The sequence below is a fragment of the Gopherus flavomarginatus genome, chromosome 2 (genome assembly GCF_025201925.1).
Source record: "Gopherus flavomarginatus isolate rGopFla2 chromosome 2, rGopFla2.mat.asm, whole genome shotgun sequence".
In the NCBI taxonomy this organism is placed as follows: domain Eukaryota; kingdom Metazoa; phylum Chordata; order Testudines; family Testudinidae; genus Gopherus; species Gopherus flavomarginatus.
Window position 1 is genome coordinate 205,959,006 of NC_066618.1, and position 13,149 is coordinate 205,972,154.

The following is a 13,149-nucleotide window of genomic DNA, read 5'->3' on the forward strand; positions in this document are numbered from 1 at the left end:
CGCAGTGGGGTGACAAATGCGCACGCGCATACTTGGCTCCTTTCCAGTCTCGAGCGTGTGTGAAGGGAGGGAACTGGCTGCGGGGACAGCGGCCTGACGATTTCCATGACTACGGGCCCCAGAAGGCCTTGCAGTGGAGCATGCGCAATGTGAACAATCGGGCCTGAAGGGGGTGGGGGTCCGGGCGCAGCTTAGTACAAACACGTTGCCTGGAGGCAGGGCGAGGCAGCTGCAGTCGGGTCCCAGCTCTGCCCCCCGAGTGGGACCCTGTGGCTCCGGCCTTATGGAGCAGCGGCCTGAGCGCAAGGTACGATCCCCGCGTTCCGCCGGCAGGGGCGGGCGGCGCGTCGGGCCCGGGGGTCCCTGGTCGGCGGGGAGCGAGGGGCGTGACCCCGGACAGCCTGACCCTCCGCCAGCCCCCAGGACAGCGCTTCGGCCCCTGCCCGCCGCGGCTGCAGCGCCAGGGACCTGCCGCCAAGCGCTGCGGGGAGGAGACGTGCTGCGCGCCGCCCAGGGCCTCCCTGCTACTCCTCCGCGCCCGAGGCGGTGGGGGTAGGAACGGGCTGCGGCCGCTCCCTGCTTTGGAAACCCCACTTCGCTCAGGCGGCCGCGAAGGAGCTCGTGCGTGAAAGCTGTTGTGTACAAGTGCTTTTGCCATCTCAGCTGTGCTCACTCCAGCATGTTTCCGTCTCCCCGCGAGAAACAAGTCTGGGTGGGCCTCGACTCGTTACACTCTCCTTGAGCTGCTCTCTCCGTGAACGTGTTGCATCAATGCGTTATGCTTTCCATGTGAGTAACTTCTGAGTTCATAGGATGTGGCTACAGCTACTGCTAGTAGAGAGGGTCATTTCAGGCAGGGACGGGAGCCTCAGGTTTGAGAAATTCTCTTCCTCGTACCCCTCCTCCCATGTTCTGCTCCCTTTTTGTTCTCTGCCTTTTTTGCAAGGAGGCAGCAGGAACCTGCCTATTGAGTGTTTGGGGTTTTCTTTGCTCCCACCTTGCCTCGGCTAACCTTCCTTGGGACCAAAGCAGAAAGTAGCTGACTGGAATCAAATTAGATAGAGAACTTTGTGTCAATTTTTGTTACAAAGTTGCTCTGGGGAACTCTCATCGGATGTGCTAATGACCACGTGCAAGACAGCAAAATGATATTCATTCATAGTAGACTAAAGATACCTTGTGGGTGTGTAAATATACCCATAGGCTTGGCTCCCCCTCTGTAAGGCTCAATGCCTACCCTCAGTGGGAATTGGATTCCATGCTGATCTCTGTGTGCCTTCATTGCAGAATTAACCTGAGCTCTTACTCAATTGTTGTTCTTAGTGTGACTTCTGTCAACAAACTCTCACAAAGCTCCCTGAATTTGGTGCTTTCAGTCTGAGCTAAATTGGCCCAGGTGGGGCTATGGACTATAATCTGAGTGCTGCTTATATTGAGGCTTGTAACCTGCCCGCTTTACAGTGTGGATATAGGCTAAAGGACTGGAGTGCCACTGCTGATAGTCCTCCAGTGCCTTCCCACAATTCCCCATATATCCAGGAGCATTAGCAAGTTCTCTTACAACTCTAGGAGAGAACTATAAAGCAAGTCTGGTTACTGAAGCACTAAGAACCATGAGTTAGTTATGACCCCAAAATCTCTAACACCTTACACTAGTGTGAATGCAGCAGCTCAACTATGGCTTTGCAATTGTGACAGCCATCACCCACAGTAGACCAACCAGGTGATAAGACACAGTCACCCAAGTTAATATTTCAGAGGCTTTGTCTACACTAGCACTTTTGTTTGTGGGGAAAAAAACACCCCTGACCGAGATAAGTTTCACCAACAAAAGCACCAGTGTGTACAGCTCTTTGTAGGTGGGAAATGCTCTCCTGCCAGCATAGCTACCGCCACTCATTGGGGATGGTTTAATTAAGCTGGCGGAAGAGCTCTCTTCTGCTGGCATAGAGCGGCTGCATGTGAGACCTTACAGCGGTGCAGCTGTAGCAGTACGGCTGTGCTACTGTGAGGTCCGTAGCATAGACATAGAGAAGAGATGGTCTGACTTTCTCTTGATGTGGTATGGGTATGTCTCCTCCCCCACACCTGTTCCCTGAATTCCACACCCTTTGTTTTATAGGCTCCATGCGTCAAATTGAGGTAGAGGGAGTGGTGGTGGCACACACCCAAACACCACCTTCTCATGGAGTAAAAATAAAATATCACAGCAGACTGTGCTCATATTCATGATTTGATTGCTGATCAAAACATGTAAGAGAGGAACAGTGAAGTAGTTAATGTTAATATCTATCAGATGGCATCTGAATTAAAGTCCTGTTGAGGTGAACGGGCCAGTTCACGACTCCTAGCAATTCTGTCAGGCTTACTGAAAATATGGATAGACATAGCTGTATTTTACACTTTGTTCACTTTAAGAAGGTTATCTTTTTCAAATCTAATCTTACACTCAGGAACACAAGGTAGCTTCAAAAACAAACAACTGCATTTGGGTAAAAATCAGCATCCTGGCTTGCTTTCTTTGCTCTCTGCGTTTGTTCTTGAAGAGGTCAACATCTTCAAAATTCAGCTTAGTGTATACTTAAGTTTGACAGCATAACTATGTTGGTAAAAAGTCTTTTTTTTTTTTTTTTGTTAGCAACATGGTTATGCTGATGTAAATTCTAGTGTAGATGCAGTAGTAGTGCTATAAAAGTGCTTATATGTTAATATAACTAAGCCTATACTATGGTGTTTTTGCCATTTTAACTATGCGGACATAGTTAAAGCAACAAAACATATGTGTAGGCCAAGCCTCAGATTTTTACTCCTTCCCTTTATCACAGTGAATTTATTGGAAGACAACCTCAGCATTCTTCTTAAAGAGTTTGCAGCGAAAAAAGTGTCACTTTGTATTCCTACAATTCTTAGCATAACCACAATAAAAGAAGGGCATCATTCCTTTTGACTTTTACTTTCCATTCCTGGAGTCCAAAATGCTAGGAGAAAGGATCTCTCTTTTTCTGCATACTTTTAGAAGATCAGATATGTGGGTCTTCTCAGCAGTGAGTTGTTTCATCATGTTACTCTACCTTGCAACCTTCATCTCTATCAGACCAATTCCCTTGAACCAAACTTTTAGGGATCTACTTGAGGCACATTGTAGTCCACAGGAAATTCGGAATCTGAGGCTGATCCTTGCCCTGAAGTGGCTGAACCAATTCGTAAAATATCAGTAGGTCTAGCTAGAATCTTGAGAATTCACTGTAGTGGTAGCTTCCTGATGTTTTCAGTGGGTCAGCAACATTTCCAATAGACTTCTGTCTCAGACTTTCACTAAGAAAATGGTGATAAAAGCAGATGCTCTGACAGGAGGGTCCTCTCTAATCATCTTTCTCTCACTCTGCCTGTTTTGTCTATTTAGATTGCTAACAATTGCTGTGGTTGGGCTTCTAGGTGCTACTTCAATGCAAATAGTAATTTGTGACCTCTTTAGTCTCTGAATTTCCAGGAGATACCCTCTACGAGCAGTTTTGATCCTTTCTTTAAAAGTACCCAGTCACTTCTCACCCTCAATGTTTCTCTCAGTTCTCACAAATTATGCCTCATCACACCTGCCCATTTCATGATCCCTCACAAGAACACAGTTCAGTTCATGGTGCACTGACAATTCCAGAGATGAAGTTTCTTCTGTTGTGGAGCAAAATGGTATTGTAAAATGCTTTAGGTAAGTCCTATGTTATTTGTGGAGACTTGAAAGGGGAAATGCCAGTTGGCCCAGCTATTCTTGTCATCCTATTGCTCTGCCATCTGATGTTGCCCAAAAACTGATCTTGTTCATGAGTAAAAGTTAAAGAAACAATTAAAAACAGAGTTGTACAAGTGTACTGGTGATTGTCATCAGTTATCAGAAATAATGCTTATCAGTAGTCTCTTTCCAGACTGTAAGGAAAAATGGAAGAATTAGTGAGATGGTTGAGGACACATAAAATATCATAGTTTCTAGATTATATTTATTTAGATTTTTTTTATTATGTAACTCCTTTGGGGTTTAGAGAGCATGGCCCCTTTACATCTTTTTCCCAGGGGGAGGGAGAGGAGTTTCTCTCCTTTTTTCTTAATCTCTCCCTCCCCCCTGGGAAAAAGATTTAAAGGGGCCATGCTCTGTAAACCCCATAGGGGTTACAATTATAGCCCTGTTCCTACAGTGACTTCAGATGTCTTTTTCCAACAGAGGGTGGTGAGAGAAAAAAAGGTTCAAAGATGCTGTTTGATGGATCTTGTCTCCAGCATGTGCCAGTTGATCATCTGTCTGCTTTCCTTAAGAATGTCTAGATTTCTTATTTACTCCATTAGATATCTTTTTCTCTTTTTTTCTTTCTTCTCTTTATGAAGCAGAAGGAATAATGCATTGAAGTACTGCCCTTAGCAATTAGAGACTTTTTTTTTATCTTATCTCCCGGAATCCAATATGCTTTTGGAGGATACAGTGGTCATAATATCTGCAGTCCCATCCCCATTACTTTGCTCTGTTCTCCAGTTATAAGTGGCTGACTTAGGATTTGAAAAATTCCCTTGCCAGCTGAGCATTAGTGCTTTTCAGAGGTCTAAGCAATGGATTTAGAAATTTAATTTTAAAGTGAATCATAATCATGATGGTTGTAAAGATAATCCAGCAAAAGTAAACATGCAGTGTTGTCATCCTGAGTCTGCAGACAGCTCCAGTATCTCTGCTGCCGCTCATAGCATTCCCAGCCATAATGATATAGTTCTGCTCAGTTTCATGCTATTTTTGCAGCTCTGACTAGCAACGCTTACACTAACCAGAAACGTGTCAGTCATGTTAAAGCTATGAACGACAAAGGTAGGTGCTGAAGTAGTCACGGGGGATGGAAGGAAGACCAGTTTTCATAATGAGAAATATATTTCTTGGCAATTTGTGACCAAATGAAGGCGGTAAAGATATGTTGCTGTGCGCAGAGTAGCGTATCTGAGCTAACTTGAATCCAGCTAGCACAAGTAACAATACAAGTGAAGAGAGTGCAGTGTGGGCATTAGAGCAGGCTAACAAGCCAAGTACATAATCAGGTTCTGCACCAGGCTTGTACTACCTGCGCTGAAGCCCCGACTGCCATGATGGCCTCTGAACCATTGTGGAATATCCACATTTTAGCTGAAGAAGAAATTGTTTAGTGATTTGGATGCAGAGGAAGTACATTGAAACCAAAGGCCTCCCTTGAAAGCGGTAGAGCAGGATCTGTATGTTCAGATGAAGGTGATGTCACTGTAGTTATTCATGCCAGATGTTGCTAAAGGGCCCTTCTGTTTTACTATATTCCAGATAGACCTGAGGATTTCTGGTCTTTGAACATGTTAATATTCCAAACATCTATAAAACATTAAAGTGCTAAGTCTGTTACAATTACAGCTTGATGGGAAAAGTTAAAGGTTTGGCTAATGTTATATTCCTTTAGCAAAGGAAAGAGTTCCATATTTTGAAGTAACTATGAAAAATTGTTTTAAAAATGAAATTAAGACAACTTAAAAAAAAATCGCTACCTTTTAGCCAAGGCTTGCTTGCTTAAGTTTTAGCTCAAAGAGGACTTACTGCTCAGTTAACAACCCCCAAACCAAAAATGTATAAAGCAAATTTTGGACTATATTGAACCTCCAATAATTGGCCATAAATCCAAATCAGATATTTAAAAGGCCATTTGTTGGTTTATGGATCTAGTCTCCTATTCATCTATTTCATAGGTAGTTTTTACTTAACTCATGGGAAGAGTACAAACAGCCCGGGGACCTGTTGAAGGAAAAGGCAGTAACCAATTTTTCTGAAAGTTGTATTTTTTTAATACAATATAATGTGGTAAGGGGACACAAATACAATGCTAATAGTTGCAATACATTCTGAAGTTGAAGTGTAATTCTGTAATAATGCAATAGAGGGCAGAATAGAACTTCTAAAAGAGAGAGCCCAGCGTAGCTGCTCAGTATTACAGAGCAGGGATACTGAGTGGTTACTATGGAGTTGGAATTAGCACCATCCAATAAAAAAGTAATCAAAGCAGTGACTGCAGTAGGGTGCAGAAATATAACAGCCTGGAAAGAGCTATAAAGCGTTTTGTATGTTGTATTTGTTTTAAGAAGCTGTAGAGATTTAATTTAGTGTGGTGTTAAAAGGTAGAACTAAGTACAATCTAAAACTTCAGATCTCTGACTCTTGTCAAAGTAAAGGCGGGGGTGGGAGTATTTCTGTCACTTCTAGTTAGATGCAGATTAGCTAAACTGCACATCATTTTAAAGAGTAATTGAAATGCTTTTTAAGTACAAACCTACTGTTTAACATCCCACGTCTTTAACTGAATACACAGATATAAAATACAGCTCTTCTACTTATATACTTTCTAATACTTTTTTCCAAAGTTCTGTCACTAACACTTGAAGATCTTTAAGAAAAGCTGTTCCCTATTCTACTTAAGGTCTGTTTACACTATAAATACTGCTTTGTCGATAGACTCACTTACAACAGTGAATATTAAAATCTAGATATAGACTTAACTTGTCCAAGGCTTTATTATGGTTCTGTGATCTAGCTAGATCCCATCTATCTGCATATTTAAACTATGTTGTGACCAAGCAAGGCAAGGTTAGATACAATAATGTAAACATGTTGATGACTAGCCTCTGCTAGTGCTAGTGCCACTGGAGCTGCACCAATGTAGCACAGTGGTGGGAGATTTAGAAGTGCCACGGCCACATGTGGAAATACCACAGAGAATAAGCCCTTGTCTACGCTACAGAGTTTTGTTGACAAAAGTTTCTGCTGACATATAGCCACTACTTTAATTAAACCACTGTTGTATGTCCACAGTAGCATGTCTTGGCAGAGTGCATTCACACTAGCAGCTCTTGCATCAACAGAGCAGTGCACTGTGGGTAACTATCCCACTGTGCAACTGGCAACAGGGTGCTTTGGGAAGGGTTTGCAGTACCTCCTGTGGCAGGTACAGCGTCAGGTGATGTACTTTTCTCAATCCCATTGTTCCATGGGCATCCTACTAGATTTGTAGCTACTTTTCAACTGAAGCAGGAGTGGGGTGGGGAGGATGAGTGTGGGGGCGGAGGGGAGAGACCGTGTGTGTGTTGGGGGATTGGAGTGGGGGAGTGTATGAGAGAGAGCGATTGTCTCCATTGGGGCAGAGTGAGTGTGTCATGTTGGCATGCTGTGTCTTTAACTTCAGACAGCAACCCGAAGCAACCAGTCCTAAGGTGGTGGAGGGGAACATCCTCCACACATCAGTTCCCACCTCCCTTCTTGGTTCTGCACAGCGCACCAGTCCACTCCTTCCTCCCTCCCTCAGCAGCAGCCTGCCTGCCACTGTTCTCCTGGTGCTGAAGAGAGCAGGATTCCACATTAATTATTTGCTCATTACTGTTGGAACAGAGCAGCATGCCGAGCTGTCAGAACTTCCCGGACCTTTGAAAGGAGAAGGGCACATGCTTGTGTAGCTGTGTGCAGGGCAGCCGAGTTCAAAACAGTGAGCAGAGACGTCTCTCACGGTTGGCATTGTGGGATACTGGGGGACTCCTGTTATGGCAACGTAACAAATCATCAAAGTAGATGCTGCCATTCGTTACTTTAACTTTGATTCAAAAAGCATTATGCCTCTCATTGAGGTGGTTTTATTTTGTTAGCAAAATAGGAGAATTTTCCCCAAAAAAGTAGCATTCCAGTGTGTAACCGTCACTGTTTTGCCAGCAAAAGCTGCCTTTTGCTGACAGAACTGTGTGGTATAGACAAGGCTAAAGATCATGGCACAGTATCCTTCACTGCTGCTGGAATGTGCAACAGTTTCCTGCTGAATGTGGTTCACATTACAGACATTTCCTAACTTTATGGTTAACATACCAACATCTTAAAAAATTGGTGTTCTATCAATTCACTTCTTGGCAAGCTCATGTGCTACAGTTTGGGGACCCTATGCAAGAATGTATGACTGTACCAGGTATGTCCAGCTGCCTTGGACAAACACAGTTGCTGGATTTTCCTAGTTAAATCACTTAGCAGAATAGTCAACACTGTCACATTTAAGGATATAGATTAATACCCTGTTAAAGACTCACTGATAGTTCATGGAAAAAAGAGGGAAAACATTGCATTAAAGAAAATGCTTTTAAAGGTTGAGGTGGGGGGAAACTAATTACTCGTCCCATTTCTGTAGAGGGATATTTACAAGAAAAACTGGATGTCTCTTTTGTTGGCGGAAGTGGTGGTGGTATAATTCTGCTGGCAATAAGCCGCAGAAAGGGATGAATTTAAGTTCTTTAAGATCTTGTTTTCATGTTAGCCTTAAACTGTTTTGTCGAAAATATTGTATTAGTAGAAGTCTTCCTAAACAATATTGAACACTTCCATGGGGCACCAGTAGACTTTTCAAATGAATGTGGGGAAGTCACATCTTAAACTTTTGTTTCCTATGATCCTAGGTCTGCATGCAAAGTAAGGCTGGAAAGTTAAAGTGTTTGGAGATTTTTAAGAACAGGTTAGATGATGGGAATTTCACAGCCTCCTTTGGAAGCCTATTCCAATGCTTAACAATCCATATAGTTAAAAAGTTTTTCCTAACATCTAACCTATGGTGCAAATCTCCCTTGGTGCAGATCAGGCTGATTACTTCTTGTCTTGTCTTCATTGGATGTGGAGGACAATTGATCACTGCTCTATTTCTAACAATCCTTAACATATTTGAAGACTTCTCAGGTCTTTTCTCAAGACTAAACATACCCAGTTTAACTTTTCTTTATGGATCACGTTTTCTAACGCTTTTATTTTTGTTGCCCTCCAGTTTGTCTACATCTTTCCTAAAGTGTGGTGCCTACAACTGGACACAGCACTCCAGCTGAGGCCTCGCCATTGCTGAGTAGAGTGGGACACAGAGCTCCAATCTTACATATGACACCCCTGTTAATGCATACCAGATGTATTTTTCCCGACTATACATACTGTTTGCTCATAATTGGTTTGTGATCCACAAAAACCCCCAGATCCTTTGAAGCAGTAATACTGCCTACTAGTTATTCCCCTTTTTTGTCTGTGCATTTGCTTTTGCTTCCTATGTGCTTTTGAAATTATGTAATTGTTGATTTCAGACTAATTCTCCATTTTGTCTAGGTCATTTTGAATTCTAATCCGGTCTTCCAAAGTGCTTGCAACTCTATCATCTGCAAATTTTATAAGGATATAATACACTCCGTTATCCAAGTCATTCATGAAAATATTGAATAGTACCGGATTCTGCAGGACCCCATCAATAACTACTGTGAGTGCAGACTTTTAACTGGTTGTACACCCATCTTACAGTAAAGGTAACCTATAAAGCAGTGGTTCTCAAACGTTTTTTTTCCCACGGACCACTTGAAAATTGCTGAGGGTCTCGGCAGACCACTTAATGATCTTTCCAAATGTTGTTTGTACCATTAGCTAACTCTTGTAAAGCACTTCGGATAAAAGCGGTATATTTTTTTTAAAAAAAGCTTAATCTTTTTTTGTTCTACAAATAAAAACACACAACTCATATTTTCATATCAGTAGTTTTACCTTTTAGATGTGATGGATGTGCCCTCTCTCCCCCACAGTGGCAGCCCCTGAGCTGGGGCTGGGAAGGAGGAGTATCTCTCTCCACCACAGGAGGTGCCGAGGAAGGACTCTGGGGTCAGGGACCCTCGGCACTGGTGTTCCCTGGTGCTGAACATGGCATGGGATCAATCTCAGCACCGCTCGCCGTCTTCTGTTGTGAAGAAGCAGCACAGGGAGACTGATAGAGGGCACTCCCATTCCCACACACAGGAATGTGAACCCAAGGGAGAGAGACCGCACCTCCTCTCCAGTCAGCGACTGGCACCGTCAACTCTGGGCCCACGGGAGGGACTGCTGAGTTCAGTGCCACTGGAGGAGACCTAGGTGGAGGATTTGGACCTCCCTTCCACACTCAAGACTTACAAGGTAGCACAGGACCTGATAACATTGACAGGCTTGCACTCCCCCAACCACGGTGTCTCAGCACCGGTTCTGAGTCCCCAAATGACTCAGAGGCCACTGGTAAAGTTCAGGGGCAAGCCAGCTATGACTCGGCAACTATCTGTTACCCCAGCAACGATCCCTGGCACCTACAGGCATGGCTCTGCCATGGTCCCTGCGCATGGACTCATTGGAATCCGCATCGGACACAGACTCGGGTGTGCCGGAGAAGCCGACATAATAGCCGCTGGCACTCTCAGTCAGCAGGGATGACCCAAACCTTTCCTCCAGTACCATGGCCACCGCAATGGCTCAGATGCTGACCCAGTGGCCCTTTTGGACCCCATAGGCTTACCACCAGTCCCAGGGGTCCACCTCTGTACACTCCTTTTCCCTCACATCTGAGAGAAGGGCTGCGTCTGGGGCCAGGGATATCTCCCGGGCATCAGCCAGCACCATGATTGGTACCACACCCGGCACCGACAACAGACCCAGCACCGTACCTGGCATCATGGCTTCACTTAGTACCACAGACGGTACCACCACTGCTACCAGGGCCAGGGCGGAGCCGCAGCATTTTGAGGAGCTGGACGGGCAGAAGAACCTCTCCCATATTCTGGGCTCCGCCTCATCGTTTCCAAATAAGATGATGGCGCCTCCCCCTTCCTGACAGCAGAGCTCACCTTGAACTTCTAAGGCAGATTGCTCAGAACCACGGGGTACAGATGGAGAAGTTGACCGAGGTATCAGACCCAGTGGTAGACATTTTATCCTCAGCATGACGCACCAGGGTGACTCTTCAAGAGAACACACAAACCCTGTGGCCCATCCTCTCTGGCTCCTACAGCTAAGGGAGTCAAGAGAAGTACTTTGTACCCTCCAAGGGCTAGGAATACTTGTTTACCCACCCCACACTGGACTCGGTAGTGGCAGCTGTTAACACGAGGGAAAGGCAAGGACCTACCCCTTGAGCTAAGACTACAAAGAAGCTGGACTTCTTTGGGAGGAAGATGTACTTCACCAGAGGGCTCCAGCTTCGGATTGCAAACCAGCAAGCGATCCTTATCCAATATAACTTCAAGTCTCTAACTTCTCGGACATTGTCCCACTGGATTCTAAGCTGGAATTCTCAGTTCTTGTGGATGAGGGTAAGACAATTGCCAGGACGTTGCTGCAAGTGGCATTAGACTCAGCAGACTCTGCAATGCAGATGATGGCTTTGGGCATCGCAGTGCGCTATTCCTCATGTGATGAGTTGGATCACAGAAACCCCCTTGGGGCTGCCAAGTGATGTGCCAAGACTACGTCTGCCCCTGCTTTCTCTGCCAGCTTGGGACTCCAGAGCCCTGCCTGGATGTGCCAGACACGCTTGCCGGCCACAAACACAGACCCAGGTCTGAAACAGGTCCCACAAACTGCAAGCTTAACTGAAAACAGCTTAAGAAGTGTTCCTGTCTTTAACAATCAGATGCCCAACTCCCAATGGGGTCCAAACCCCACATCTGTTTTACCATGTACAAAGTTTATACAGGGTAAACTCATAAATTGTTCACTCTCTATAACATTGATAGAGAGAGAGAGACAGCTGTTTGTACCCCCCCCCCACCCAAAGTATTAATACATACTCTGGGTTAAATAATAAGTAAAAAGTGATTTTATTAAACATAGAAAGTAGGATTTAAGTGGTTCCAAGCAGTAACAGAACAAAGTAAATTACCAAACAAAATAAAATAAAGCACGCAAGTCTGAGCCTAATACGGTAAAAAAACTGAATACAGATAAAATCTCACCCTTAGAGGTGTTCCAGTAAGCTTCCTTTTACAGACTAGTCTCCTTCTAATCTGGGTCCAGCAATCACTCTTACCCCCTGTGGTTACTGCCCTTTGTTCTAGTTTCTTTCAGGTATCCTTTGGGGCTGAGAGGCTGTCTCTTGAGCCAGCTGAAGGCAAAATGGAGGGATCTCCCAGGGGGTTAAATAGACTTTCTCTTGTGGGTGGACACCCCTTCCTCCCCCTATATAGAATACAGCTACAATAGAATCCAGCTACAAAATTGAGTTTTGGAGTCACATGGGCAAGTCACATGTCCATGCATGACTGAGTTCCTTACCAGCCAAGCCACATTCCTGGGAAAGCTCAGATGTGGATTGGCATCTCCAAGTTCATTGTTGGCTTAAGGGCTTCTTGATTGGGCACTTACTGAGAATGGTCTTTTCTCAGGAAGCTCACCAGCTGCTTCACTGAGGCTATTTAAAATTAAGCAAGCATACAACAAATATTTGTAATTTTGAGTACAAAAATGACACATGCATGCAAATAGTATGAATGTATTCAGTAGATCATAACCTTTACAGAGCTATGTTACATGGCATATGTAGTGTAAAACATTCCAGTTATGTCATATATACATTCATAAGCATATCCCATAAAGCATTATGGGGTGCAACTTCACAGCTCATGGCTGCAAGCCTCAGGCCTTCCTGGGGAGGTCCAACAGAATTCAGGATCTACCATTCGAGGGGAGTCACATTATTTTCGGAGAAAACAGACTCGAGACTACACAGTCTGAAAGACTCCTGAGCCACTCTAAGATTGCTGCGTCTGCACACTCCTGCCACCCAGCGTAGATGATTTAAGCCTCAACCCACACCACAACCATACCAGAGGCAGTTTAAGTAGGACCAAAACCATAGGCATCCCAGAAACTAGAACCATCATTGCCAGTCCCCAAATAAGAGAGAGTTTGGGTCATCTAGGCAGCCACTAGGCCCTAGGCAGACATTTTGAGGATGCACCTGAGGGCGTTATACCAACCTCTCAAGTGGATCTTTCCAGTTTTTGGAACGTCTATCCCGTTTCTACTGAGCGTGGTCCCAGATCACCCCAGACTGTTGGGTCTTTCACACAGTAGAGATAGGATATTCTCTCCACTTTTCCTCAGTCCCCTCCCCCACTCTCACCTCCCTTCCCCGTCCCTCTTCAGGGACCCCTCTCAGGAGCAACTTCTCGTCCAGGAGCTACAAACCTTCCTATCACCAGGGGCTGTGGAGGAGGTTCCAACGGAGCTCGGGGGGGAAAGGAGTTTTACTCTCGGTATTTGCTAATACTGAAAGTAAAAGGGGGCCTCGGACCCATCTTGGACCTGCACAA

General features: G+C 44.8%; 1 protein-coding gene across 3 annotated transcripts in view; it reads left to right on the forward strand.

Moving 5' to 3' along the window:
* Nucleotides 1–24: 24 nt before the first annotated feature.
* FAM210A (family with sequence similarity 210 member A) overlaps nucleotides 25–13,149 on the forward strand; it is a 29,460-nt gene continuing 16,335 nt past the window's right edge. The window contains exons 1-2 of one of the 3 annotated variants that reach the window (XM_050938858.1): nucleotides 25–307; nucleotides 9,155–9,348. The gene's annotated coding sequence lies outside the window, so the exon portion shown is untranslated. The remainder of the gene's footprint in view (nucleotides 308–9,154; nucleotides 9,349–13,149) is intronic. The other 2 variants (XM_050938857.1, XM_050938859.1) reach the window with 2 other exon arrangements.